Raw genomic sequence first — 25,769 nt, forward strand, 5'->3', positions numbered from 1 at the left:
AAATCCTGAGCTCCGCTCATTGTTTTCCTATGGAGAGGCATGCCGGTCTATTTCGCCAAATATCTCACAATTTGTGTGTTTAAATTTTTTCAAGTCGGACACCATTTTAATCAGAAGAATCTCCCCTTTGTAATTATGTAAGTCTGGGTAGCGAGCATGGTTGTCCTCGATCACTAGAAAATAAATAGTCGAGTTTTCATTTTTTTCCCAACTTCCTCATTACGCAGACATAAGCACCGTTGACACCATCGAGGTGCGGATGTTTACTTTCTACACAAGTTTTGTTTTTCTTCAGTTTCGCCCTAAGAACAGATTGTAGTGGTAAAATTAAAAGGGCTACGTTTTTTTGTGCCATTTAGGCAAAATGGAATTCTAAGCATCACGCCAGTCAGAAGAGGCTCAGCAAAGGTTAGTTTCAATTCATTTGCTATGGCCTCCCGCTAGTGTTCCAGCTCAGCCTACGTTATTTTGCTGTTTTTCAGCCTATTGTCCAGCCTACTAAGAGTGAAGCAGCTTCAACTGTAAACTTTCCCCCGCCCCTATAAATCCAAATAAAATATTACAGGCGGAGGGGTATCACGTTATTCACTTAGCCTAACTACACAACGATGAGAACCTTTCCCCCGCTTTTTATGGAAACCCAAGAGTCATACCTAACCTCCCAGTGGCTTTCCATAACCCCCCTACACACACACACAACAGCCAGCCCTAGCCCTGTCTATTGTCCTAACACAGCGCAGAAGAGACACATTTATTTTGCCCTCAACCTGTCATTCAATTATAACTTATTTGCTATTTATATATAGGGACATAAAACAAAAACTGAGGGGGCTAAAGTTGGATGCAAAAAGCCACTGGGGCTATTACATTTACGTCATTTAGCAGACGCTCTTATCCAGAGCGACTTACAAATTGTTGCATTCACCTTATGATATCCAGTGGAACAACCACTTTACAATAGTACATTTAGATTTTTTTTGGCGAAGGTGGGTGGGTTAGAAGGATTACTTTATCCTATCCCAGGTATTCCTTAAAGAGGTGGGGTTTCAGGTGTCTCCGGAAGGTGGTGATTGACTCCGCTGTCCTGGCGTCGTGAGGGAGGTTGTTCCACCATTGGGGTGCCAGAGCAGCAAACAGTTTTGACTGGGCTGAGCGGGAACTGCTTCCGCAGAGATAGGGAGGCGAGCAGGCCAGAGATATTACACTGGATCTTTCTTGAATAAGTTCCTCCATTTCTTTTTGTTTTTCCTCTAACTTATTCTGTGCTTCTATGGTACAGTTTTTATTGCTATCTAACTGTACTGTTAGTCCTTCAATTTCCTTTGTTAATATGGACTCTTTTGATCTAAATTGCTTTTGTTTTATAGATGAATACTGAATTATAATTATAAAGACACATTTAAAAGTTTCCCATACAATAAGGGGATCTGCTGTACCTATGTTATTGTCACGGGTGTCGTAGGGTGTAGACCAAAACGCAGTGGGAAAATGTATACTCAGGAAAACACAAACAATGTATACAAAAACAAACGAACTAGACAGTCTCGTCAGGCACACAGCAAAACAAGAAACAATCTCCCACAAAATCCCATGACAAACACATTCCTATTTATAGGACCTTCAATCAGAGGCAACGATAGACAGCTGCCTCCAACTGAAGGCCCCAACACCAATTAGCTAAACATAGAAATACAAATGACTAGACTGAACATAGAAATAAACTAACATAGAACAATAACCAAAACCCTGGACTAATAAATCAAATACCCCTCTATATACACAACCACCCCGAACCATATAAACCAAATACCCCCTCTACATGAACACATACACAAACACACCCTGAACCACATAAAACAAATACCCCCTGCCACGTCCTGACCAAACTATAAGAACAAATAATCCCTTTACTGGTCAGGACATGACAGTTATGTCTGAAAAAGTAAGTTATAAATTCTTCTGTCCTAGTTCTAAACAATTTATCATCTCGTAGGCTTTGATAAAATTTCCAATATCCTCGCCCACGTGGAAATTCTGTAAGAGTAAAATATATGCCAATTATGTGATGATCCGACCGCATTCTGTCCCGTCAACACTTTTTAAACTTTTGGTGGCAGAGAGAATGGCATAAGAAAGTAGTCAAGACGACTAGCTTGATTAAGCCTCCGCCATGTATATCTCACTAGGTCAGGGTATTTAAATCTCCATATATTCACTAATTCCAATATATCCATGACATTCATGATTTCCTTAAGTGTCTGAGGGTGATAGTTTGTAGTGTGATTTCCTTTCCAGTCCATAGAGGTATTTAAGACCGTATTAAAATCTCCCACCATAATAATAGAGTCTAGTGTTGCTTGTAGAGTTGATCAATTCTTTATATATTTTCAAAGAAGCTTGGATCATCATTATTTGGACCGTATAGGTTAATAAGCCATATCTGTTTTTTGTCCAATAACATATTTAAAATAATCCATCTACCTTGATGATCTGTTTGGACAATTTGCACATTTGGATCAAAATGACTGGTAATTAAAACCATCACCCCTTTTGAATTTCTGAGTGTCTATATAGCTGTACCATGATATTTGCATTGCTACTAAGTAAACCTCCAACTGATCCCCACTATTCCACCCGCTAAAAGCCCTCCTTATCCCGAGTTGGGTTGTCATCCCAATGCCCGGCAGACCACCCCCGATCCCCCATATCCCATAGCCCTGAAAAGACTGGGATCCATCCTTCGAAAAGAGCATACAGTGCCATTTACAGAACAGAAGAAGATCAACCGCCAAATGCATTTCCATCGCCCTCACCTGGATTTCTATTGTGTATATATAGCAATCAAAAAATATACAGTTGAAGTCGGAAGTTTACATACACCTCAGCGAAATACATTTAAACTCAGCTTTTCACAAGGAAAAAGTTTTAATCCAAGTAAAAATTCCCTTTCTTAGGTCAGTTAGGATCACCACTTTATTTTAAGAATGTGAAATGTCAGAATAATAGCAGAGAGAATGATTTATTTCATATTTTATTTCTTTCATCACATTCCCAGTGGGTCAGAAGTTTACATACTAAATTAGTATTTGGTAGCATTGCCTTTAAATTGTTTAACTTTGGTCAAACGTTTCAGGTAGCCTTCCACAAGCTTCCCACAATAAGTTGGGTGAATTATGGCCCATTCCTCCTGATAGAGCTGGTGTAACTGAGTCGGGTTTGTAGGCCTCCTTGCTCGACACACCTTTTCAGTTCTGCCCACAAATGTTCTATAGGGTTGAGGTCAGGGCTTTGTGATGGCCACTCCAATACCTTGACTTTGTTGTCCTTAAGCCATTTTGCCACAACTTTGGATGTATGCTTGGGGTGATTGTCAATTTGGAACACCCATTTGCAACCAAGCTTTAACTTCCTGACTGATGTCTTGAGATGTTGCTTCAATATATCCACATCATTTTATTTCCTTATGATGCCATCTATTTTGTGAAGTGCACCAGTCCCTCCTGCAGCAAAGCACCCCCACAACATGATGCTGCCACCCCCGTGCTTCACGATTGGGATGGTGTTCTTCGGCTTGTAAGCCTTCCCATTTTTCCTCCAAACATAACGATGGTCATTATGGCCAAACAGTTCTATTTTTGTTTCATCAGACCCGAGGATATTTCTCCAAAAAGTACGATCTTTGTCCCCATGTGCAGTTGCAAACCGTAGTCTGGCTTTTTTATGGCGGGTTTGGAGCAGTGGCTTCTTCCTTGCTGAGAGGCCTTTCAGGTTATGTCGATATAGGACTCGTTTTACTGTGGCTATAGATACTTTTGTACCTGTTTCCTCCAGCATCTTCACAAGGTCCTTTGCTGTTGTTCTGGGATTGATTTGCACTTTTCGCACCAAAGTACGTCCATCTCTAGGAGACAGAACGCGTCTCCTTCCTGAGCGGTATGATGGCTGCGTGGTCCCATGGTGTTTATACTTGCGTACTATTGTTTGTACAGAGGAACGTGGTACCTTCAGACGTTTGGAAATTGCTCCCAAGAATGAACCAGACTTGTGGAGGTCTACGATTTTTTTTTCGGGGTCGTAGCTGATTTATTTTTATTTTCTCATGATGTCAAGCAAAGAGGCACTGAGTCTGAAGGTAGGCCTTGAAATACATCCACATGTACACCTCCAATTGACTCATATGATTTCAATTAGCCTATCAGAAGCTTCTAAAGCCATGACATCATTTTCTGGAATTTTCCAAGCTGTTTAAAGGCACAGTCAACTTAGTGTGTGTAATCTTCTGACCCACTGGAATTGTGATAGAGTGAAATGTGTCTGTAAACAATTGTTGGAAAAATGACTTGTTTATTGTTAAAACGAGAGGCTGCCTGGATCTTTAATTTAAAGACACTTGCTCCCTTCGGTCTCAACAGACTTTGATCTGAAGCCATTCTTGTGATTATTGTGATTTTGCCATTGTAATTGTTTGTTAGATACTTTTTAGACTACAAATGCTATGATCATGTTATCCATTTGTTTGTCTTTTTGTATGTTTCTTGTATACCATTTTTTTAATATTTCAGTTAACCAATGATATTAGGCCATACTTGGCCATGATTACAAACACCTGTATGTCTCTTGACACTATATATGACTCATCTCCCAGTGTTTGTGATGATACCCTGATGAAGACAGCTTAGCTGTCGAAACGTTGGTTATTAAAATTTTTTTTTGCATCTGAGCTCTTAGAGTGTGCGGCTTTCCTTTATTTTCTAAGGAAAAATGACTTGTGTCATGCACAAAGTAGATGTCCTAACCGACTTGCCAAAACTATAGTTTGTTAACAAGAAATTTGTGGAGTGGTTGAAAATCAAGTTTTAATGACTCCAACCTAAGTGTATGTAAACTTCCGACTTCAACTATATCACTTAACTGCATTTTGTGTTGACTTGGGTTATCTTTGTGTAATATTTCAATTTGTTTGATGATCTGAAACATTTTAGTGTGACAAATGTGCAAAAAAATAAGAAATCAGGAAGGGGGCAAATACTTTTTCACAGCACTGTATACATATTGTTTTAAATCCTGTTTCTTAATTTCCATAATTAGCTATTCATATTTGTAGTAATGTAGGCAATTTATGCAAAGGATTTTATCTCTCACCAGTCTCGCCATTACCAAAATTACATTATTGCAAGCAATTATTATATCAGCAAACAATTCTTGGGAATCATCCTATATTGTCCCTAGCATCTTTTACTCCTTTGCAATAGTTGTGGGATACGCACATACACGCTCAACCCTTTCACCCCACACAACCATAGGCTCATAATTCTCAACAGTTGCACCATCCCAGAGTCCAACTCAAAAAAGGTCTTGATTTACGAATGCATATACAGTTGCAGCTATATGAGAAAGCCTGCAAGACTGTGCAAAAAAAAGGGTATAAATGGAAAGATTTTATTAATCATTGTCACATCCTAGATGACGGAGGTCAAATGTACACCTTTTCCATGAAACACCCACAACACAGTCCCCCGTATTGACCATACGCCCAAGTATCTCCATGCAGTCAGAATTTTGATTTTGTTCCACCAGGGTCACAATAATATACCCCCTCTCTGAATGTCCGAGTGTGACCCCCTCCCCATGGGTTACTGCAGCTAGTGTTGCCAGCACTGCCACTGCCTGGGTCGGGGCACCCCACCAGAATCCCCACCGGCTAGGTACAAGGTCGTCAAGGTTCTCATTAGCAGCTTTGAGAATTTCCTTGTGTAGTACGCTGTCCCTTTAGGGGGCTTTGGCTTTGCAGGACCAACCCTGCCAAGCAGGCTCAGAATCTTGAGGGGGCAGTGCTGCTGTAGGTCTCTGACCGCATTTTGGCTGCATACAGACCGCTTACAGCAGGCCCATAAAACAGTTAGGGACTTCTCCTTAGTATCTGGGTCATTCAGGTGGGTGTCTAAGGTATAGGGTTGTGGACCGTTCCATCAATATAGGATCATAAATAAATAAATTAGATATGATTTATTTTTAAAATGTAGTTCCCCGTGATAGGATCCACAATAAATAAATCAAATGTATAATTTATTTGAAACACTGTTCCACCATGATAGGACAATAAATAAATAAATAAATAAACAAGACGTATAATTCATTATAAAAAGGAAATCCATCATCTGAACAACATTGAAAGCACTCTCACACCCCCGCTCACAGCAATACATTGGTTCTGGGATATGCAACCATTTCCTTTCTCACTCAACGCCACACGTTCCCAAACATAACAAAAAAAACACACACTGCACCATCCACACATACTGTGCCTTCTGTTTACTGAGTTTTAATCTTCACCATGTTGAATTAGTGCTTGAGTTCCAATTAGTTATATTTGAAGATATATAGAAAAGCTATATTTTGTATTGTATTATTATAATCCATAACCGGGCTAGAATTGTGTTTCATTATTTTCCACGTCTATAAGAACGTTGTAATTTTTTAAATAGCCATGGAGTAGTCTTTGTGTCTCTGAACAACTGGTTATCAATATATAGTTTATCGACGACGAGAGCTACTCGTTTCCCTTTTAATCTATTTTCCTTGAAAATTGGATACAGAACTTTACGCCGTTCTGAAATTTCCTTCGGGAACTGGTCATTCATGCAAGTCTTTTACCCAGGCTTTTAACCATTATTTGATCTTTAAATGAAGCAAATTTGACAACGATTGGGCGTTCATTCCTCTGCCCTCTCTGTCCGAAGCGGTGTACACGTTCGAGTTGGATTTTGTCGATAGCTTCACGTGGAATCTGCAGCGCTGTAAGAAGGAACTCTTTAACTACGGACTCAGGAACTTTTCCTTCTTTCTCTTGGATACCTGTAAGTACCAGATACTTTCTCATGGATCTAGTCTGTATGTCAAGTAAGGCTTCTCTTAGAACGGTGTTCTCCTTTTTAAGTTCATTCACTTTGGTTTCAATCTTATTGACTGTCACTTTTAGCTTGCTTGTTTCCTTCTCCAATGTCGCAGCTTTTTCATCGCTCATCTCGAGGCTTGCCTTCAACTCTTTTATATCCTTACTGACTAATTGAAGTATACCTAGTTTGTCATTTGTCATCATTTGTCATTTGTCATCACTGTAGTATCCAAGATGGCGTAGCAGTTCAGACGTCCTGTCGTGTCCCGTGTATATATATATATATATATATATATATATATTTACATATTTTTTCTTCACTTATCTTTTTACATTTTTTTTTATTTCTAAATACTCAACCTCAAAGCACTCTCCTGCAACCCGCCTCATCAATTAAAAAAAAAAAATAGTATTATTTACCTCATCTGAATTCCACGACAGAAGCTAGCCAGAGGTTAGCCATTTTTCACTGGCTAACGTTGAAGTTCAGCTAGCTACGGTTAGCTGTCCTCAGCTATCCATTAGCTCGAAAAGCTATCGCCAGTTTTTGTATAGCGCGACTCAGACCAGAGCATATCGGACCTATTCTCTCTCCTTTCCTCGATTTCTACCGCAGGCTCTGGACATTTACACCTGGATCTTGCAGCTAACTAGCTGCTACCTGAGTGACTATTGGCAACGTCGGTCACGGAATTTAACACACACTATTACGGAGCTTGCTAGCTAGCCAGCTGAAGAGTTCCGTCAGCCACTCGTGGGCTATTCCTGAGCTAGCCAGCTGAAGTGTCTCCTGGCCTACAACTGTCCTATCCTGACCCGTTTTACTGCCGATGCGGAGCCCCATTGGGTCTTCACGACTGGATCACCGACGTTATCTACCCGAGGGAGTTGTACAACTGGCCCCTCCGTCGCGACGTAACCTGATCGCCCATCTGCGGCCAGCTAATCGTTAGCTGTCTTTTCGGCTGCGATCTGAATAGGTCTGTCGGACACTTTTCTTGGGCCACTATAACTATTTTGCCAACTTGGACAGGTCCCCCCTTCCACACGGAACCCCACTAACCCACAGACGGAAACGCACGAGGCGGCTAAAAACAGACCTCCCTCCCATCTTCCACCAGCTTGCTACCTATGGCCCGGCTAGCTGTCTGAATCTCACTGGACCCTCTGATCACTCGGCTAAGCATGCCTCTCCTTAATGTCAATATGCCTTGTCCATTGCTGTTCTGGTTAGTGTTTATTGGCTTATTTCACTGTAGAGCCTCTAGCCCTGCTCATTATACCTTATCCAACCTCTCAGTTCCTCCACCCACACATGCTATGACATCTTCTGGTTTCAATGATGTTTCTAGAGACAATATCTCTCTCATAATCACTAAATGCCTAGGTTTACCTCCTCTGTACTCACATCCCACCATACCTTTGTCTGTACATTATACCTTGAAGCTATTTTATCGCCCCCAGATACCTGCTCCTTTTTCTCTCTATTCTGGACGTCACAGACGACCAATTCTTATAGCTTTTAGCCGTACCCTCATACTTATTCTTCTCTGCTCCGCTGGGGATGTAGAGGTGAATCCAGGCCCTGCAGTGCCTGGCTCCACTTCTACTCCCCAGGCGCTCTCTTTTGATGACTTCTGTAACCGTAATAGCCTTGGTTTCATGCATGTTAACATTAGAAGCCTCCTCCCATGCTTAACACCCCAGCCATTCTACAATCCAAGCTTGATGCCCTCAATCTCACACAAATTATTAATGAACCCACCAGGTACAACCCCAAAGCCGCAAACACTGGCACCCTCATAGATATCATCCTAACCAATGTGCCCTCTAATTACACCTCTGCTGTTTTCAACCAAGATCTCAGCGATCACTGCCTCATTGCCTGCACCCGTAATGGGTCAGCGGTCAAACGACCTCCACTCATCACTGTCAAACGCTCCCTGAAACATTTCAACGAGCAAGCCTTTCTAATCGACCTGGCCCTGGTATCCTGGAAGGATATTGACCTCATCCCGTCAGTAGAGGATGCCTGGTTATTTTTTAAAAATGCCTTCCTCTCCATCTTAAATAAGCATGCCCCTTTCAAGAAATTTAGAACCAGGAACAGATATAGCCCTTGGTTCTCCCCAGACCTGACTGCCCTTAACCAACACAAAAATATCCTGTGGCGTTCTGCATTAGCATCGAACTGCCCCCGCGATATGCAACTTTTTAGGGAAGTTAGAAACCAATACACACAGGCAGTTAGAAACGCCAAGGCTAGCTTTTTCAAACAGAAATTTGCTTCGTGCAACTCCAACTCTAAAAAGTTCTGGGACATTGTAAAGTCCATGGAGAATAAGAACACCTCCTCCCAACTGCCCACTGCACTGAGGATAGGAAACTCTGTCACCACCGATAAGCCCACTATAATTGAGAATTTCAATAAGCATTTTTCTACGGCTGGCCATGCTTTCCACCTAACTACCCCTACTGCATTCAACAGCACTGCACCCCCCACAGCTACTCGCCCAAGCCTCCCCCATTTCTCCTTCTCCCAAATCCATTCAGCTGATGTTCTGAAAGAGCTGCAAAATCTGGACCCCTACAAATCAGCTGGGCTTGACAATCTGGACCCTTTCTTTCTAAAATTATCTGCCGAAATTATTGCAACCCCTATTACTAGCCTGTTCAACCTCTCTTTCGTGTCGTCTGAGATTCCCATAGATTGGAAAGCAGCTGCTGTCATCCCCCTCTTCAAAGGAGGTGACACTCTTGACCCAAATTGCTACAGACCTATATCCATCCTACCCTGCCTTTCTAAGGTCTTCGAAAGCCAAGTCAACAAACAGATTACCGACTATTTTGAATCCCACCGCACCCTCTCCGCTATGCAATCTGGTTTCAGAGCTGGTCATGGGTGCACCTCAGCCACGCTCAAGGTCCTAAACGACATCGTAACCGCCATCGATAAGAAACATTACTGTGCTGCCGTATTCATTGACCTGGCCAAAGCTTTTGACTCTGTTAATCACCACATCCTCATCGGCAGACTTAGTAGCCTTGGTTTCTCAAACGATTGCGTCGCCTGGTTCACCAACTACTTCTCTGACAGAGTTCAGTGTGTCAAATCGGAGGGCCTACTGTCTGGACCTCTGGCAGTCTCTATGGGGGTACCACAGGGTTCAATTCTTGGGCCAACTCTTTTCTCTGTATACATAAATGATGTCGCTCTTGCTGCTGGTGAATCTCTGATCCACCTCTACGCAGACGACACCATTTTGTATACTTCTGGCCCTTCTTTGGACACTGTGTTAACAACCCTCCAGACGAGCTTCAATGCCATTCAACTCTCCTTCCGTGGTCTCCAACTGCTCCTAAACACAAGTAAAACTAAATGCATGCTCTTCAACCGATCGCTGCCTGCACCTGCCCGCCCATCCAGCATAACTTCTCTGGACGGTTCTAACTTAGAATTTGTGGACAACTACAAATACCTAGGTGTCTGGTTAGACTGTAAACTCTCCTTCCAGACTCACATCAATCATCTCCAATCCAAAGTGAAATCTAGAATTGGCTTCCTATTTCGCAACAAAGCATCCTTCACTCATGCTGCCAAACATACCCTCGTAAAACTGACCATCCTACCAATCCTCGACTTCGGCGATGTCATTTACAAAATAGCCTCCAATACCCTACTCAACAAGCTGGATGCAGTCTATCACAGTGCCATCCGTTTTGTCACCAAAGCCCCATATACAACCCACCACTGCGACCTGTATGCTCTCGTTGGCTGGCCTTCACTTCATAATCGTCGCCAAACACATTGGCTCCAGGTCATCTACAAGACCCTGCTAGGTAAAGTCCCCCCTTATCTCCGCTTACTGGTCACCATAGCAGCACCCACCTGTAGCACGCGCTCCAGCAGGTATATCTCTCTGGTCACCCCTAAAGCCAACTCCTCCTTTGGTCGTCTCTCCTTCCAGTTCTCAGCTGCCAATGACTGGAACGAACTACAAAAATCTCTAAAACTGGAAACACTTATCTCCCTCACTAGCTTTAAGCACCAGCTGTCAGAGCAGCTCACAGATCTCTGCACCTGTACATAGCCCATCTTTAATTGAGCCCAAACTACTACCTTTTCCCCTACTGTATTTATTTATTTTATTTATTTTGCTCCTTTGCACCATATTATTTATATTTTAACTTTTAACTTTCTTCAAACTACAAATCTACCATTCCAGTGTTTTTCTTGCCATACTTTATTTACTCTGCCACCATGGCATTTTTTTGCCTTTACCTCCATTATCTCACATCATTTGCTCACATTGTATATAGTCTTATTTTTTTCTACTGCATCATTGGTTGTATGTTGTTTTACTCCATGTGTAACTCTGTGTTTTTGTATGTTGTCGAACTGCTTTGCTTTATCTTGGCCAGGTCGCAATTGTAAATGAGAACTTGTTCTCAACTTGCCTACCTGGTTAAATAAAGGTGAAATAAAAAATAAATAAAAATTTATTGATTTTAAAAGATCGGTTTCGATGTTTACCATTCCTTGTGGTGAAAATATTAAATTGTCTGTGTCTGTAGAAGAGTCAAGTTTTCGTTTAGAAATTGGTTCCCCTGTCTTACTCTCCGTCATGTTTGGGTGTCGCTTGTTTTCGTAATATTTGTCGATACATTTCTCTAGTCTTAAGATTTGTTTTGTGTTATTATCCAGATTGAACGTTATCACCCACCAGATTGTGTAGTGCGAATATTTAGTCTAACTTGCCGATATTGAATATTACGCTTTTATCTTGAGGTGCTCTACATAACTACGTTCAGTCCGCCATTACCTGTCTCAGTCCCGCCCCTTCAAGTGGGCCAGGTGGCCCCGGTGCACAACTGAGCAAGAGGACAAGTATATTAAGAGTGTCTAGTTTGAGATACAGACGTCTCACAAGTCCTCAACTGGCAGCTTCATTAAACAGTACCCGCAAAACAGCAGTCTCAACGTCAACAGTGAAGAGGTGACTCCTGGATGCTGGCCTTCCAGGCAGAGTTGCAAAGAAAAAGCCATATCTCAGACTGGCCAATAAAAAGATGCGTTGAAGATGAGCAAAAGAACACAGACACTGGACAGAGGAACTCTGCCTAGAAGGCCAACATCCCGGAGTTGCCTCCTCACTGTTGACGTTGAGACTGGTGTTTTTACTATGAAGCTGCCAGTTGAGGATTTGTGAGGCGTCTGTTTCTCAAACTACTTGTCCTCTTGCTCAATTGTGCACCGGGACCTTCCACTTCTCTTTCTATTCTGGTTGTAGCCAGTTTGCGGTGTTCTGTGAAGGTATCAGTACACAGCGTTGTACGAGATCTTCAGTTTCTTGGCAATTTCTCGCATGGAATAGCCTTCATTTCTCAGACCAAGAATAGACAAGGGAGTTTCAGAAGAAAGTTATTTGTTTCTGCCCATTTTGAGCCTGTAATCAAACCCACAAATGCTGATGCTCCAGATACTCAACTAGTCTAAAGAAGGCCAGTTTTATTACTTCTTTAATCAGAACAACAATTTTCCGCTGTGCTAACATAATTGCAAAAGGGTTTTATAATGATCAATTATCCTTTTAAAAATTATAAACTTGGATTAGCTAACACAACGTGCCATTGGAACACAGGAGTGATGGCAGCTGATAATGGGCCTCTGTATGCCTATGTAGATATTCCATAAAAAACCTGCTGTTTCCAGCTACAATAGTCATTTACAACATGAACAATGTTTACACTGTATTTCTGATACATTTTATGTAATTTCATGGACAAAAAATGTGCTTTTCTTTCAAAAACAAGGACATCTCTAAGTAATCCCAAACTTTTGAACGGTAGTGTGTGTGTGTGTATGTATATATATTTACACCCAGTATCGTTCAAAATGTTGGGGTCACTTATAGATTTCCTACACATCCTGTGTTGTGTGCATATTATTTTACATGGTACTGCAGGAATGACTACCAATGGCATACCCATCTTTTTGTGAGAAATATAAATAGCGGTCACTTTAGATTAGGGACTGCAAAACTATTTTACTAATAATTAGTAAATAGTTTATAAATGTGTGAGTAATGATTAATAAACGGTTAACTACACAATTTATAAATGGTTTAATACATTCCCTTACAGTGAAGTGTTACCGAACAGGGTACAAAAATACATTTATTGGAAGAACTGTGCAGATGTTCTTTTTTAAGTGACCACATTTTCCAAAAACGAAATATCTGCTCTGATTAAGATTTAAAGATGTCTGCAGATAGAATGGGGTGTCATCTATGACATGACACCTTGACTTTGAAAACATATATTTTGGTTATTGAACTACAGTAAGTGAAGTGGATTTACATCCGGTAACAGAATTATGGTAACGGATTTACATCATGGGTCCCTTGTCCCTTGTCTGTACTACAGGAATGCATAATTATCGATCTGAATATGATCTCTTCATGGTGATGTATCCTGAAAAGGTACAAGAAGGTAAAAATATGCCATATCCTCCTTTGCATATTTGCGTATTATTCTACACACTGGCTATTCTAATGAGCTCAGCCCCCAAACAAGACCACATTTAGTTGGTCCGGACCAAATAGGAACCAATCATAGACGTCTGTTACAAAAGTTTGGACATCACAGTAGAGCACTGTAGATTACAGTAGAATAGAGTTCAGTACACTACAGTACAAAATATACAGTATAATCCTGTTCTAGATTGATATATAGCCCTATATATAGATGTCCTACCTTACCTCTTTCAGGTAATGCAGTCAATGCAGTATTAGCCTTATATTTAGTGAATTAATGATGGGTTATGCATAATAATCTGCTAATTTATAGCCTCTGATTCTTGCGCAATACGCACTCGTCCCATGCAGGAAAAGATAGACTAGAATAGATTGCATGACATACATTTTTTTACAAATTCTTATACCAATAGACTATTCGAGGAGGTACGCAAGCTCTTGTTTGCTGAATGTTAAATACAGCAGCCAATCGCCTCATGGGTAGTTTGAAAGCAGAGCGAATGCGCTAGGCTAGCAGTTATTTATTCAGACCCATAACTGTTCGTGAAGAGAAGTGAAAGCCTTCTGCATCTAATTCTAGTCCTATATTATTCAAGGATATCATTAGAATGATGAAGATAAGGACAACTTATTTAATTTAAGTTGTTGATATTGAGAAAGGAATGAAGCAACAATAGAGAGATAAAGAGGAGGTAGGCTAATAATATTAGGGGAACTATTATGAAAGGTATATATGCGTCAGCCTACTAATTATACAAATAGGCCGTAATATATTTAAAAATTAAAATCTAATTCGCTAGCCTATTCTTGTACATTTGTAGGCTGCATGTGCTGCACCAGAATCACATGTTCTCTCCCTACTTTATTATTGTTTGAACGATGTGCGTGAAGACCACTCCATCTAATATAGTATAATACAGTACAGTAATATAGTTCACACTCAAAAAGATTAGTCTACTGGAGCTTGTTTAATTTATTTACACAAGAGAGCATATATTGTAGCTACAGTGGTTCCTCCTTTAAAAGTTGAGTTTACACCGCAGGACTTAGGAGGTACCCAGCTTCACGACTTCATTGCTCCAGACCACCACACGGGGGAGTTAGAGCACTCATTATGCGTTTGGGTCCCAAGGTTTTAAATGAACAATCATATCAAGTGGTTCCAATGGCGAATTTGATGGGAGCCACTGGTGACTTTCTTCAGCAAAGATGGCTGACAAAACATTACGGGGGAATCAAATGTAAGTAGTTATAACGTCATAACGAGTCAAGCAAAAAATGTACAATTGAGAGGGATATGCTAGTTAATGTAGGGACAAACGATTGTGCATATTCTTTTGTTATAAAGTTAATTCACGAAAATCGCTATTTAGCATGTTTTTTTCTCAGTCATATCCAATACCAGGTGTATCAAACGCCATTCTGTGAATGATGCTGTGTCTGCATGTATGTATTACAATTATACACTTCAACAGTGTTTACCACTCCTGCTCCTGGGACATCAATTATTACACATTGTAACTACGCAATAGACTAGAAACATGATTTAAGTAAAGGCTGATATGTAATTCATATACACAGAATAAAAACAGTACATCCTGCCAGCACGCCCACAAGCGTGCTGAATGACGCGTGGAAGAGAGCGAGGAATGAGATGGGAGTAACAAACCAGGCTATTTGCTATGAGACGAGCATAATAATGTAATGAAACGAGCAGGGAGCAGGTTTCAAACCCTCAACATTCTATCCCGAAGTCCAGCGGGCTATTGATTGTGCCCAAATATATTAATTGGGGTTGGGGCCGATTGTGGCTAAAAACACTTTTTCAATTGGAATCTTTAACATTTTGAAAGGGGAAAAAGTATTATTATTAGTTTTTCACAAGCGTAGCAGCATGGGGTATTAGGTGAACAATAGACTATTCAACCTTTACTAAAGAATTGTCTAGTAGCTGAGCTAGGTGTGAACCCCCCAACTTGAGTTAGGTGTGAACCCCCCCCAAAATTGCAACAAATCATTTGTATCTGTCTTTCCACATCTACCTACAGTACACACGGTTAATGTTCAGATTTGTGTATGTGTATATATATATATATATATATATTATTATTATATACACAGTTGAAGTTGGAAGTTTACATAGTGTACACCTTAGCCAAATAAATTTAAACTCAGTTTTTCACAATTCCTGACATTTAATCCTAGTAAAAATTCCCTGTCTCAGGTTAGTTAGGATCACCACTTAATTTTAAGAATGTGAAATGTCTAATAGTAGAGAGAATGATTTATTTCAGGTTTTATTTCTTTCATCACATTCCCAGTGGGTCAGAAGTTTACATACACTCAATTCGTTTTAGGTAGCACTGCCTTTACATTTTTTACTTGTGTCAAACGTTTCGGGTAGCCTTCAACAAGCGTCCCAGTTGGGTGAATTTTGGCCCATTCTTCCTGACAGAGCTGGTGTAAGTGAGTCTGGTTTGTAGGCCTCCTTGCTCGCACACACTTTTTCAGTTCTGCCCACAAATCTTCTATAGGATTGAGGTCAGGGCTTTGTGATGGCCACTCCAATACCTTGACTTTGTTGTCCTTAAGCCATTTTGCCACAACTCTGGAAGTATGCTTGGGGTCATTGTCCATTTGGAAGACCCATTTGCGACAAGCTTTAACTTCCTGACTGATGTCTTGAGATGTTGCTTCAATATATCCACATAATTTCCCTTTCTCATGATGCCATCTATTTTGTGAAGTGCACCAGTTCCTCCTGCAGCAAAGCACCCCCACAACATGATGCTGCCACCCCTGTACTTCATGGTTGGGATGGTGTTCTTCGGCTTGCAAGCCTCCCCCTTTTTCCTCCAAACATAACGATGGTCGTTATGGCCAAAAAGTTATATTTTTGTTTCATCAGACCAGAGAACATTTCTCCAAAAAGTACGATCTTTGTCGCCATGTGCAGTTGCAAACCGTAGTCTGGTTATTTTATTGCTGGTTTTGGAGCAGTGGCTTCTTCTTTGCTGAGTGGCCTTTCAGGTTATGTCGATATAGGACTCGTTTTACTGTGGATATTGATACTTTTGTACCTGTTTCCTCCAGCATCTTCATAAGGTCCTTTGCTGTTGTTCTGGGATTGATTTGCACTTTTCGCACCAAAGTATGTTCATCTCTAGGAGACAGAACGCGTCTCCTTTCTGAGCGGTATGATGGCTGCGTGGTCCCATGGTGTTTATACTTGCGTACTATTGTTTGTACAGATGAACGTGGTACCTTCAGGCGTTTGGAAATTGCTCCCAAGGATGAACCAGACTAATATATATGTTGGTCATGGCTCCTGAGTGGCGCATTGGTCTAAGTCACTGCATCTTGGTGTAAGAGGCTTTATTAAAGTCCCTGGGTCAAATTCAGGATGTATCACATCCGACCATGATTGGGAGTGCCATAGGGCAGCGCACAATTGACCCAGCGACATCCGGGTTTGCCCGGGGGTAGGTCTTCATTGTAAATAAGAATCAGTTCATACCTGACTTGCCTAGTTAATTAAAGGTTCAATTTAAAAAACAACTAGCCGCAACCGCAGCGCAATCAATAGGAGGTGAACGTATGCTGGTGCTGAAAATGTAGCTAACTTGTTATGCAAGTGTTGCACACCAACAGATGAAGAAAACCTACACCAGTCGAGCAATTCATTTCAACAATAATCTTCATTTTATTTTGACTTTACAAACAACGAGGACTTAATTGGAGTCTATTTCTTCGGAGCCTAGACCTATATAAAATAACTTAACTGGCTGAGGTAGGCTATGAGGCTTAACAGCCTAATAGAAGTAGATTTTTTTAAAGGCCTACTTCCAATTGCAACTGGTCAAAAATGTAGCATCCTACATAAAACAATCATTTATAGAAAAAAAGTCTGCACGTTCAAACTTAAACAATATAGCTAATAATTAAAGCGCGCATTTGTAAATCCCAAACTCAAAGTAATTGGAACGGTAGATACAAATGATATGTGACATTGCGGTTATAATAAAGAATATAGCCCATCATGCAAATGTTTCCTATTAGCAGGACAATATACTTTTTATAGCCCGGCTACTGTTGTGGAAATCCCTCAACTTGCAATGTAAATCATTTCTCGAAAATGAAATATGTGTTGATATTAGTTGGCAGGTGTCTATACTTCAACATTATTGTTTTTCTGGTAAATGTTGTCTAAGACCTATTTTCCATCTGTTTGACCAGCAATCAAAGCCTTTGCTTATTCCTAATTCTTAGGATGGAAAATGGTTGAAAAATGTATTATGCCTTATTTTCACAAATATAGACTCTTAGCTTTCACTTGACACCCAATTTGACATGCTCCTATGAACTTCACATGTTGATGCTCATGGGTCCTTTTACATGGAAATGTCCCAGAGCAGTTATTCAAACACTGAGTGAAACTTCAACTTGACTCGTAATTTGGACTCACTCTTAGACATACACACAGTTTACTGCCTTAATCAAATGGACACTTTGAGGTCAGCTACACCATCACTCTACATGTTTGTCCCCCTAGAGTTACCACAACACCTTCCACTAAACACTTGATGGATGGTATATGCTGTGGTCTGCACTCAAATAGGATGGGAGTGAATATAGATATGCCCTCTTTAAAGGGTGAAATGCAAGGTCAAGTGAATGTTTTGTTGTGGTCTGTTTTTAGATAAAATAATGTTTTGCTTAAATTGTATTAGAGTTTGATCAGTACTAGAACTAATTTGCTGTCGACCTTCATGTAATAAGGGATAACCTAAACCATTCAGACTACAATGTCCTAGAACGATTCTGAACCAGTCTGCACCTCGGTGCTGCACACCATCAATGGGCTCTTCTCAGGGTCATTCTGATACTCTGTCCAACTGACCAGGAGTTAATTCCAGGTCATCTGGTTTCAATTCAGCATATCTACCTCCCCACATACCAAAAAAAACATATAAGCACAGCAATGGAGATGCCCTTCAGTTAAGTGACATGGAGTGGAAGTATTATACATCTGGATCTGTGTGAATGTGCCATATCAGACTTTGATTGATTGATGTTGTACACGTCTAATGGCTGATTTAAAAATACAACATTGACTCAAGCAACTGGGAAAAAACTGATTGAATCAACGTTGTTTCCATATTTCAACCCAAAAATAAATGTGATGACGTTGAATCAACGTGGAAAACTGATTGGATTTGCAAAAAGTAATCAACCCAAGGGAATTGAGTATTTTTTCACTCAACTTTTAACTTAAATCCAATGACAGGGTGAAAGTTTTGGTTGAATTCATGATAGTTGACAAAAATAGATGTTGAACTGACTCCGACGTGGAACTGACTCCTGTGCCCAGCGGGAAAGCATGTTACAGGGCATCAGAAGGATTTTGTTTGTAGTACATTTTGTCTGTAGGAGGGAACTAAGCCAAAATATGGAATTATTTTAAGATGGTCATACCATGGATCATTTTGCTATATGATTTTGAATTTTAGGACCCCTTTAGGTATATAAAGAAATATATACTTACATTAAGGCTTGAAGTGACAAATCCGAACTGCCCACTTCGTGGAAATCTGTCTTAATGCGATATCTTTTCCTATGATGACATACCATTTTTTTTCAACCTATGTTTCATTTCAGGGCTGCGTTTTTATTTGAATGTTACCACCCACCAGCATGGCATTGTTTATTATTCATAAACAGATGCAAAGTTATTCCTGTTTGCGATTGAGTTGAGCCAAACAGCCTCGTGTCCACTTAGCACCTTGGCCTGAGCCATGGACCAAATTTGACCACTAAAGTTTTGCTTCACTACACATTCAACTGTTTTGACTGAAATAACATTAGCTAGAAACCAAGTGTCTATCCAGATAATGAGAAGGCACCTGCAATAGAACATTCAAGGAACTTACAAAGTGAATGTACATATAACTATATAAGTCGCTCTGGATAAGAGCGTCTGCTAAATGACGTAAACGTAAACGTGTCATTTGCAGCATGCATGATCATGAGCAAAGTCATTGTAGCCTATCATTTTACTTCCCCTGTGAGAACCATGAGCACAGGCTGACTTGGCTTTCCTAGCTAGCTAGATACGGTTAGCATGCTAGCTAGCTACACTGGTACAGTAGCTGTTAGTGCCCTATTTGTTGATGTTAAATCAACTCCACGTGGAAATTCCCATACCCAATTTGTGAATATGTACACTAAAAACATCAGGGTATTGCATGAATAGGCTATAGGCTTAGGTGTCCACTGTATGATATACAGTGCCTTCGGGAAAGTATTCAGAACCCTTGAATTTTACGTTAGAGCCTGATTCTAAAATGGATTGAATGTTTTTTTTGTTCTTATCAATCTACACACACTATCCCATAATGATGAAGCAAAAACTTTTTTTTTTTTTGCAAATGTATTAAATACAAAAAAGATGAATTATTACATTTACATAAGTATTCAGACCCTTTACTCAGTACTTTGTTGAAGCACCTTTGGCAGGGATTACAGCCTCAAGTCTTCTTGGGTATGACACTACAAGCTTGACACACCTGTATTTGGGGAGTATCTCCCATTCTTCTCTGCAGATTCTCTCAAGCTCTGTCAGCTTGGATTGGGAGCGTCGCTGTACAGCTATTTTCAGGTCTCTCCAGAGATGTTAGATCGGGTTCAAGTCTGGCCTCTGGCTCGGTCATTCAATGACATTCAGAGACTTGTCCCGAAGCCAATTCTGCATTGTCTTGGCTGTGTGCTTAAGGTCGTTGTCCTGTTTGAAGGTGAACCTGGAGCAGGTTTTCATCAAGGATCTCTCTGTACTTTGCTCCTGCAATCTTTCCCTTGATCCTGACTAGTCTCCAAGTCCCTGCCACTGAAAAACATCCCCACAGCATGATTCTGCCACCACCATGCTTCACCGTAGGGTTGGTGCCAGGTTTCCTCCAGACGTGACACTTGGCATTCAGGCCAAATAATTCAGTGTTGGTTTCATCAGACCAGAGAATCCTGTTTCTCATGGTCTGAGAGTCTTTACAGTAGGTGCTTTTGGCAAACTCTAAGTGGGCTGTCATGTGCCTTTTACTGAGGAGTGGCTTCCATCTGGCTACTCTTCCCTAAAGGCCTGATTGGTAGAGTGCTGCAGAGATGTTTGCCCTTCTGGATGGTTCTCGTATCTCCACAGAGTATCTCTCTGTCATAGTGACCATCTGGTTCTTGGTCACCTCCCTGACCAAGGCCCTTCTCCGCCGATTGCTCAGTTTGGGCGAGCGTCCAGCTCTAGGAAGAGTCTTGGTGGTTCCAAACTTCTTCCATTCAAGAATGATGGAGGCTGCTGTGTTCTTGGGGACCTTCAATGCTGCAGAAATGTTTAGGTACCCTTCCCAAGATCTGTGCCTCGACACAATCCTGTCTTGGAGCTCTACGGAAAATTCCTTTGAACTCATGGCTTGGTTTTTATCTCTGACATGCACTGTCAACTATGGGACCTTATATAGACCAGTGTGGGCCTTTCCAAATCATGTCCAATGAATTTACCACAAGTGAACTCCAAGTTGTAGAAACATCTCAAGGATGATAAATGGAAACAAGATGCACCTGAACACAATCTCAATTGTGTTCCTGAACACAATCTCAATATAATGTTGTGATTGATTAGCAGTCAAAAACTTGTGATCTGTCACACAATTATTTACTGTGGAAAACCAGTAATGCGTAAATGTCAAAGGGTTGCCATGTTGTCTCCAGCATAGAGTTAAGTGAAAATGTGAAGGATTCAGCCTTTATGGAGACATTCACACTGTCATCACAGTGACAAAGCACTTTGGCTCTGTGGAAAAATCACTAGAAAAAGACATTGTCTGGAAAGGGAATGAGATGCAATGGAGTACATTCACTCCCCTAAGGGCCCAGGAGACCTTTTGAGAGTTACATATTTTTCCTCTGCATGTCAAATAGACTACTGTCTTTCTAAAGGTGAATGTTTTCAGTGAATGAAATTGCAAGTTCAATTTGTTTAACATTTTTATGTGTGATATAAAATGCACAATATCACTACGTATGCAATGCATGTTTTGGCATCAGCAAAGGAAACTGGTCCAAAATGGATTGCATTTTGGAAGAAGAAACTGTTGTGGAAGACCTCAACTATTTTATTTGAGCAACATTTTATTTATTTAACCTTTATTTAACTAGGCAAGTTAAGAACAAATTCTTATCTACAATGACGGCTAAACTGTAAACCCCCCCCGCCATACCCTTCCCTAACCCAGATGATGCTGGGCCAATTTTGCACCGCCTTCTACATCTACAGTTGAAGTCGTAAGTTTACTTAAACTTAGGTCATTATAACCCGTTTTTCAACCACTCCACAAATTTCTTGTTAACAAACTATAGTTTTGGCAAGTTGGTTAGGACATCTACTTTGTGCATGACACAAGTAATCTTTCCAACAATTGTTTACTGACAGATTATTTCACTTATAATTCACTGTATCACAATTCCAGTGGGTCAGAAGTTTACATAAACTAAGTTGACTGTGCCTTTAAAGAGCTTGGAAAATTCCAGAAAATGATGTCATGGCTTTAGAAGCTTCTGATAGGCTAATTGACGTAATTTGGGTCAATTGGAGGTGTACCTGTGGATGTATTTCAAGTCTGATTCATCCTTGGGAGCAATTTCCAAACGCCTGAAGGTACCACGTTCATCTGTACAAACCGAAGTATAAACACCATGGGACCACGCAGCCGTCATACTGCTCAGGAAGGAGACGCGTTCTGTCTCCTAGAGATGAACGTACTTGGTGCAAAAAGTGCAAATCAATCCCAGAACAACAGCAAAGGACCTTGTGAAGATGCTGAAGGAACAGGTACAAAAGTATCTATATCCACAGTAAAATGAGTCCTATATCGACATAACCTGAAAGGCCGCTCAGCAACCTCTGAAAACCGCTCGGCGGTTTTGCAGCCAGTGCTCCAAAACCGCCATAAAACTGCACATGGCGACAAAGATTTGACTTTTTGGAGAAATGTCCTCTGGTCTGATAAAACAAAAATAGAACTGTTTGGCCGTAATGATCATCATTATGTTTGGAGGAAAAAGGCGGAGGCTTGCAAGCCGAAGAACACCATCCCAACCGTGAAGCACGGGGTGGCAGCATCATGTTGTGGGGGTGCTTTGCTGCAGGAGGAACTGGTGCACTTCTCAAAATAGATGGCATCATGAGGCAAGGAAAATTATGTGGATATATTGAAGCAACATCTCAAGACATCAGTCAGGAAGTTAAAGCTTGTCGCAAATGGGTCTTCCAAATGGACAATGACCCCAAGCATACTTCCAAAGTTGTGGCAAAATGGCTTAAGGACAACAAATTTAAGGTATTGGAGTGGCCATCACAAAGCCCGGACCTCAATCCTATGGAACATTTGTGGGCAGAACTGAAAAAGCGTGTGCGAGCAAGGAGGCCTACAAACCTGACTCAGTCACACCAGCTCTGCAGGAGGAATGAGCCAACATTTACCCATTTTATTGTGGGAATCTTGTGGAAGGCTACCCAAAACGTTTGACTCAAGTTAAACAATTTAAACGCAGTGCTACCAAATACTAATTGAGTGTATGTAAACTTCTGACCCACTGGGAATGTGATGAAAGAAATCATTCTCTCTACTGTTATTCTGACATTTCACATTCTTAACTGACAGGGACTTTTTACTTGGAGTAAATGTCAGGAATTGTATAAAAAAAAACAGTTTAAATGTTTATGTAAACTTCCGACTTCAACTGTATGTCCTTGTACTTGACACATCCACTTGTAATGCTACATGATATAGTATTCTGAAGTAGGACGCTATGACAAGTTGTTCTGAAGTGACCGGTGTCACTGCATCCCTCTTCTTTAACTGCATGTCGACACAAACGAGACACAAGGTGCTCTGCTTTATGACAAAGTCCTTTCTCCCCCATTAACCTTCACAGTGTAGGTATCGAGAGGGGATTTGAGTCCAGGAAAACTATCAGTGTCACAAGGCTGGTGTGTCACTGTGCAGACAGGATACAGCAAGCAAGTGGGAGAATTCTGCTGTCCTTCATTCTTCCTCTCTACATAATGGTCATTATTTGGTTTAGCTCTGGCAGATTCTACTGTTAAAAAATTAAGTATAGCAGATTCTGCTGCAACCGAATCTACTTGTGAAAACGCTACCTGAGGAAATGGCAGGTTATAATACTGCATGTGAAATATAAGTATTTCAGATTGAGTGACTGGAAGGACCTGGGATTCTTTCATGCTTTTCATTCCTGTGTGAGTGCTATATTTATTGTCATATTTTTGTCTGTGTAATCGATCCGTGCACAGATATTAGCCAAATAACTGTTATTAAAACATGTTGACTGTTTAGGCAGGATCACACACACAAAACCCTCTTCTGTTATTTACACACACCTGTGAGAATCAGTCCACAGAGATCAACAAATCAGCCATTAAATTCCCTTGGTGATGCGTCTGGGCACGCATGAAAATGGAAATGGCAGCTTGTGATCTATAGATGGGGGACAATGCAGAGGCCTTTCATTAGAGCTGGGCACTGTCTATTAGGCCTCTAATCCCCCTCACAAACAGCTCCACACACAGCCACGGACACAGCCACGGACGACCTTGTCAGGCAGGACAGGAACCATCGGAACAGTCTTGTTAAAGAATTCTCAAAAATAAGATATGAACGTGAGAGCGATTGGTTACTGCAGGCGAAGATGATTTGGGGGTATGGTAACGTTGTTGTAAGACTTAGATAATTGTATTCTGTATATCTCTGGTTCTGATATTTCCTGCATGCAGAAACAACTCCTGCTATATAACAAACATACAGGACATAGTGACAGAAATGAGATATTATACTATGACAGTTCTATAGAAAATCACTCCAAAATAACAATTCTTAAACTTTAAATGTTTTGCTCAATGTTGTATAAGATGAGCTGTTAAATCCAGATGCCTTTATTTTATTTGACTGGGGGGGATCATCAGGATTCCGACAGGCACCTCGTTTTTATGTGTCTGTGGAGAGCTTGAGTAATGATGAATACTGGCTTGATTTGTTTTCTATAGACAGTTCTGACCTTTCCAATTGGCACATCCTCTTACGAAAATGAACACTTTTCTTTCCTGAAACCAGGAATGATCTTGCATTAAGTATACACATACATTACATTTGCCCACTTGCCACCTGGAGGTGAAAACACTAACAGAGGAGGCTCCTCAGAGGAGGAAGGGAAAACCATCCTAATAATTTAATAAAAGTAAAAATTGTGAAACATTAAAAAAGTAGTAATTAACAGCTAAAATCACTGCAGTGCATAAAATGTGGTGAGTAGTTGACTCAAAGAGAGACAATAGCTGAACAGTTTTTAACAAATTAAAGAACAGTTTTTAACAAATTAAAGAAGCAGCAGAGAACTATGTTTCATTGTAATTTTTGTTCTTCTTAGAATACCTTTCACTTAGCTAATGCAGCTAATTTAGCCTTCTCAACAACCTGACTCAAACAGAGAGGAATGTTATTTATGTTAGGACCAGAAGTTGCTAGCCAGATAGCTATCTGGCTAGGACCAGAAGTCCCCACTAGAATAGTAAACAAATGTCCCCAGTAAACCAACTGGGGACATTTTGTTAGTCCCCACAAGGTCAAATGATATTTCTAGGGGTTTTAGGGTTAAGGTTAGAATTAGGTTTAGGGTTAGGATCTAGGGTTAGTTTTATGGTTAGGGTTGGGAGCTAGGGTTAGGTTTATGGTAAGGGGTTAGGGAAAATGCTGTAGGTTAGTTATACAAGACTCTGTGTGTGTGTGTGTGTGTGTGTGTGTGTGTGTGTGTGTGTGTTTGTTCATGTGTGTTCACACAGTACATTCTCCCACCAGGGTTTATGTTATGAAAATGTGGCGCCGGACATTTGACCGACAGCATCCACAGTGCTCAGAATGACAGAAATCACTTTTCGATTATGGTAATTAATCTTAACAGAACATGCAAGTCGAGGATGCAATGACGTGTCTGCGCACTTTGAAGATGTTAGAATAACTGTCCACACTTAGTTTCTCAGCCAACAAGACTAGTAACTGAACAGCAAAATCACTAGCCTATGCATCAACCTGGTTTCAGAGCATTTCGTATTATTCTGTACATAAATCCGAGACTCACCATTTAATATGATATGTTACGTTTGGTATGGTTACATAAGACATATGGTTACTTAAGGCCAAAGGTTGTGAGTTTGAATCTCATGGCACTGACACAACAATGATAAAGGGTGAATATACGCAGTGAGAACTCACCAGGGG

This window comes from Salmo trutta, chromosome 18 (genome assembly GCF_901001165.1).
Source record: "Salmo trutta chromosome 18, fSalTru1.1, whole genome shotgun sequence".
Lineage (NCBI taxonomy): Eukaryota > Metazoa > Chordata > Actinopteri > Salmoniformes > Salmonidae > Salmo > Salmo trutta.